The 5,779-nt window shown below is 37.1% G+C and overlaps 1 long non-coding RNA gene across 1 annotated transcript; it reads left to right on the forward strand.

The window, feature by feature from the left end:
* The first annotated feature begins 752 nt into the window (after positions 1–752).
* On the forward strand, positions 753–4,566 carry LOC137470862 (uncharacterized). Its single transcript, XR_010997276.1, has 3 exons — positions 753–1,655; positions 2,576–3,793; positions 4,001–4,566. It is a non-coding gene; the product is annotated as an uncharacterized lncRNA (long non-coding RNA).
* The last annotated feature ends 1,213 nt before the right edge of the window (positions 4,567–5,779 follow it).

Raw genomic sequence — 5,779 nt, forward strand, 5'->3', positions numbered from 1 at the left:
ATGGATGTGGAATAACTTGCTGGCCCTGCTATTTCTCTTGTTAAATATTCTATTAACACACAAAGAGACTATTTCAGAAAACTGGTTTAATCTAGTCCTACTCTGAGATGTAAGTGAGCCCACAGCTTGAAAATATTGATTTGGTTTCTTCTGGCTTAAGAATTAAGCTACCTGCTAAGAAGGTAAAATAGAGATACATGTTTCTATCAATTTAAATTGATAAAATTGTTCTGCACTCTACTTTAAATAGTGTTCTTTAGTTATCAATGAATTGACTTTTTTAGGAAATCATGATGTACTACCAGGGCAGATCAACATATTAGTGGTTGTCCCAAATATACTTTCAGCAGAAACTTTATAAACTGATAGATATATACTGGACAATATTTTAAAAAAATAAGTGGAATATTGAAATGCAGTATTTGTCAAATTGTTCATTCAATGCATCCCTGTTTAAGCAGTTCACTACCAAGTGCCACATCCTGCACTTAGGTTGCAACAAACCCCTGCAGTGCTACAGCTCAGGTGCAAAGTGGAAACTGCCCGGCAGAAAAGGACCTGGGAGAGCTGGTCAACAGCTGCTGAACATGAGCCAGCTGTGCCCAGGTGTCAGAAAGGCCAATGGCATCCTGGCCAGCAGGACCAGGACAGTGATTGTCCCCCTGTACTTGGCACTGGTGAGGCTGCCAGGTTCTGGGCCCCTCACTACAAGAAGACATTGAGGTACTGGAGTGAGTCCAGAGAAAGACGATGGAGCTGGTGAAGGGTCTGGAGTACACGTCTTGTGCCTGAGGGAGTTGGGAGTGTTTCATCTGGAGAAAGAGACACTGAAGGGGGACCTCCTACAACTGCCTGAAAGGAGGTTGTAGCCAGGTGGCAGTGAGTCTGTTCTCCCATGTAACAAACTACAGGATGAGAGGAAATGGCCTCCAGTTGTACCAGGGGATATTTTGGTTGGATATTAGGATCAATTTCTTTACCAAAAGAGTTGCCAAGTATTGGGACCGGCTGTCCAGGGAAGTGGTTGAGTCCCCATTCCTGTGGTACTTAAAAACATGTAGATGTAGCAATTAGGGACTTGGTTTAGTGGTGAACTTGGTGGTGCTCAGTTAACAGTTGGACTTGATGATTGTAAAGATATTTTCCAATGTAAATGATTTTATGATTCTATATATCAATGTTAAGAAAACTGGGGGAAGCAGGCATGTAGAATAACACCGATGCCAGCTGCATAAAGAGATATTCTACTCTGTTTCGAGTCTTCCTTACTCTGCATTAAGCTCCAGGATATATTGACACTCTTCTGTTTTTATCCAAGGCTTCATACTCTGTCTTTTAGATGGTGTACATCCTCCTTGCTGTGCTTTTATCCAACATAGATGCATTTTTTTCCCTAAATTGGCATTCCTCTAGCCATTTATTTCACTGTCTTTGCCTTTAGGTTTTTTCCACCATATGATTACATTTCCAGCCCACCGACTTATCTATGATGGAATACTGTAGCATAGCCCCCACCCATCCTGTGTGTGTTTTGCAGCTTTCATAATTCCCAATTAATAAATGAAACAGATGAGAGTATAGCACAAAGCAAATGAAATAAATTATATATTTGAGCACAGAGGGGTTGCTGAGATGATTTGCACTATGTTTGGGATGTACAGTGAAAATACCCTGTAAAATGTTGCTACTTAGACTGTGTCTGAAATATGGTAAAGCAGGCCACTGTTGCATTTAAAAATTGATCCAAGGGATGATTTTCATACAGATTTCTGAAATCAATAAACAAGAGTTAACTGAATCCAATTTTATGTAGTAATTTTAAGAGCTATGACAAAATCTACTGTTTTGTGTATTTTGTGTACTTATATCCGTGCCCTGGTATGTCTCTTACCATGATCAATGGCAACCTTCCATCCACTTCAGTTCTGCCACAGTACGTGCAAAAGGGCACAAGTTCATTAATGCAAAACTTCTCCTAAAACCACAGTGATAGAAGTCATGTACTTGGTAGAATACTTAGAAGCATGTACGCAGTAATATGCTTTTCAAAATGCTTTTTAAAATTTTTTATCTTTTCTTCCCAAAAACCCCCCACCAAATAGTTTGAATTTGTAGTTTTAGAAAGGTTTTCTTTATATTTAAATAACCAATGGCAACAGCTCTGGTGTATACTTCTATACTACTACTACTACTTCAAATCAATGCTCAAGTTTCCTTTCACACTCATTAACAGGGAAGATATGAGGACCCTTTTTATGCTACCATGTTTATGTGGACTTGTACTTCACTTTGTGAAAAATTGTGTTGGGGTATCCTGCAGAATAAAGCAGATCTTGGTTTCTTTTAATACCAAATTATCTGTCTTGATTGAAGATATTCTATAATTTTGTATATATTTTGATATATATGTACACTTCTTTCTGAGAAATTTAATCTGAGATTTTCTTAAGAAGTTTTGAGTGTGTGTGTGGGTTTCCTTTCATTTATTTATATTTATTTATTTTTCTTAATGAAAGGGGAACAGTTTGGTTTCTTAACTCATGTTCATATTATTTTCAATTTTTTTTTCTTGCAGAGTTGGGAGTCTGCTAGGTAGGATTTTGAATTGCATTCTCTATCCTTTGTTTATTCAGAAGGTCTTGTGAGCCAGTTGCATTGAAAGGGTGGGATTTTCAATATTTTTGCCTTATGACTGCAAGGTGAGGGTGATTACATTTAAAGGTTAGAACATGAAATTGTTTCCTGTCCTTGTCCTTTTAAGATATGCAGCATATTTCCCTTTCCTTGATCACAGATTCTCTACTGCTGTTTGCATTTTTCAGTAAAGCCTTTTTCTACAATGACTGTCCTGATATTCACTGGAAACAAGGAAATCTTGACAATATATAGAATGAAAAATTGTAACAATCTGATTTCGAATGACTAGGAAATGATGAGAAAGTTAGCTGTTCCAGAAGGTGACTTGTATTTCCTGTAATCCCAAGAATAGTATTTTGCTGGAATTTATTTTTTACAAGATTTACAAAACTGGAAGAGTTAATCTTCTAACAGGGATAGCTAAACAGCAGTCTTAAAATCAGAGGATATTTTTTTGTTGGATGGAACTTACATTTGGTCACTAACTCATTTGTTCAGCTTTTGACTTGTATTCTTAGCATTTTTGTTTATATCATTATGGTTAAATTTACAGATTTATAGATTTACAGTGACATTTTACAAACATATAGGTCTGCAACCATATTTTTTACTCGTGAAAGAATTGAAAACAATCTTTGAAATATGTTTACAGCTTGCCCAATTCTCTTAAAAGCATATCCTTTAAAAACAATTGCTTCCTCTCTACAAAGTACTGGAAACCTTAGCCTTAAGACGACAATGGTTCCGACGGCGAAAGGCTATTTTAAAACTTCAATAGATTAAATTTAAAATTTGATAGATCTTATTTTCTTTTAAGGTCTGGTGATTTACTACAGCAGTTAGCAGGTTTAGTTACGTACAGACACAGGCTGAGATTTATGAACATTTCCCACGTATTGTAAGGGGAGCTGATGCCGGATTGCAAATGTCAAGGCATTACACATTTTTCAGCAAAGCCTAGGCTCCCATCTAAATTTACCACCTCCCGCTCCTAAAGGCGTGTTATCATGCACACGATAGGTCTTTTCTTGAAAATATGTTTCTGGTTCAGCTTCCTTGCTCCCGAGACTTTTCTATTTTGGTTCCCAGTGTCATGTGATCCCCGTGGCCAGTGAGAACCCTGCAGAGGGAATGGCAACAGCATGCTGGGAGCAATGTAAGTCAGAAAAAAACTCTTGGTTTTTGCAGTTTCTGTCCCTCACAGTCAATTTTAAGTGCTGCTTTTACCCTGAACCTTCACTGGGCACACCCAGTTATACCTATGGAAATGTTTAGAAGTTGGGTGTTTTAGTTTGGATTTAGTTTTTACCCTTTCAGACATTACTTTTCTTACTATGTTCCTTTTTTTTCCTGTGTCCTGCAGTGTCGCTGAGAAGCCTAAAAAAGCAACAGAAAACAAGCCACAGGCATTGCAAAAGTTGCCTAATGTTTTAAAGTGAATATTTCAGGTGTAGTAGTACTTTGTTTAGTGAGTGCTATAGACAGTGACAGAAATCTTGTGCTGCAATTGAGAAAAAACTATGTGACCCCCCTGTCCCGTCCTCCAGCCCCTCAGTCAAAATCCTTCATGTAGGTAGAAAGACAATAGTAAATAAAATAATCTGAAATCACATGTTAGTGCCTTTACCAGTTGGCTGAGACATAATGGGGAAAGGACTTACTTGAATTAGAGGGCAGTCACACTCAAGGCAGTGTATTGTTTTTCTGGTATGAATGAAGTGAAATACTGTATTTTGATGTCAGCTGATGCTGAGCAATACTTATACACATGATATTGAAACCATGTATTTAGTGAGATTTGTCATCGGGGTGCTTCCTGGTACAAAGGCAGAGTCTGATCCTTCTGTTTTTCAGCACAGGCTCTGAACTCAGTTGGCAGAATTTACTTGGTAATTAATGAGTAATGGTTTTCTCTAACTGCAATTTTTTTTCTAGGGTAAATATGATTTTCTAAAAATCATTCCCCCCCATGGTTGGTTATATATGTTTTACTTATTTTCTGTTTTGGGGGTTTTGGCTTTTGTTTTGATTTAATTTGGTTTTCTTTCATTTTTCTTTCTTCCAAATTGCACAAGCTTTCTTTGGAGTTTACTTTTAAGTTTTGGAGTTAGCGTTTAAATATTGCGAAGCTTATTTTAAACTTGGGTCCCTAAGTGATATGCCTTGATATCAGACAAAAGTTGGAGAATGAGTGTTTGAAAAAAGGTGTAATGAAATAAGCTGGAATCTTCCTATTTCCCTTCATGGCCTATAGCATGGACCTCCTATCACATCATTTGGAGGTGCAAAGGCTATTACTGAACTTTGCTTTATGTTCTTTGTGTTTCTAATCTATACCCTAACAACCAGGTAATAAATTAAGGACTGTTGGAAGACTTTCTTCTCTTTCCCCCTTCCCCAAATTAATTTGGAACAGAGAAATTTCACATAATGGTTACACTTTCTTCCACTGAAGTAGGAAGAGCATGTTAGGTTTTCAGTTCAGTTCTCATCATCATAGGCACTAGATTAAAAAAGTACCAAATTCTGTGTTGGTTGAATTGTTGCAGTGTCAGAAGAGCGACAGCATCTCTCTGTAAATATCTGACTCAGAAACTGAAAGCAATTAGAAAAAGCCATACTCATTGTGCAAACTAGATGAAATTTAGGAGCCAGTCTTACAGAACTTTTGTTTAAAGGTTTGTGTTGCTGGTTTTGTTAATAAAGTGAAGCATGTGCAGGACTGAAGACTGCTTATAATGATTTAAAGAAAAATGTCCATTAGATTATAAACCAAGTTCTAACCCAGTGTTGCCTATTTGCCTTCACTTCACTTCATGAGTTTGCATTGTACCAATGTGCAAATAATGGGAATGTTGAGATTGCAGCTCAGAGTTGGATTTCCTGTAGCTTCCTCAACATAATACTCAGGCTTGTGAACACAAGCCTAAGAATTGTGCCAATCTTGTGGCAACCAGAGAAATGCAATAGGTAAAATATAATGAGTTTAATGAGATGTGTGTTATCGCTTATTTTCTTATTTTTTCCCCCTACTGATTTATTTACTTAACTTTGTGCTTGTTGGTTTTCTTTGTTTCTGAAAAGGAACATACAGAAAGAGAAAAAGCGTACAAAAAAATTAAAAAGGGGGATGGTGGACAGT

This window comes from Anomalospiza imberbis, chromosome 3 (assembly GCF_031753505.1).
Source record: "Anomalospiza imberbis isolate Cuckoo-Finch-1a 21T00152 chromosome 3, ASM3175350v1, whole genome shotgun sequence".
Taxonomy (NCBI): domain Eukaryota; kingdom Metazoa; phylum Chordata; class Aves; order Passeriformes; family Viduidae; genus Anomalospiza; species Anomalospiza imberbis.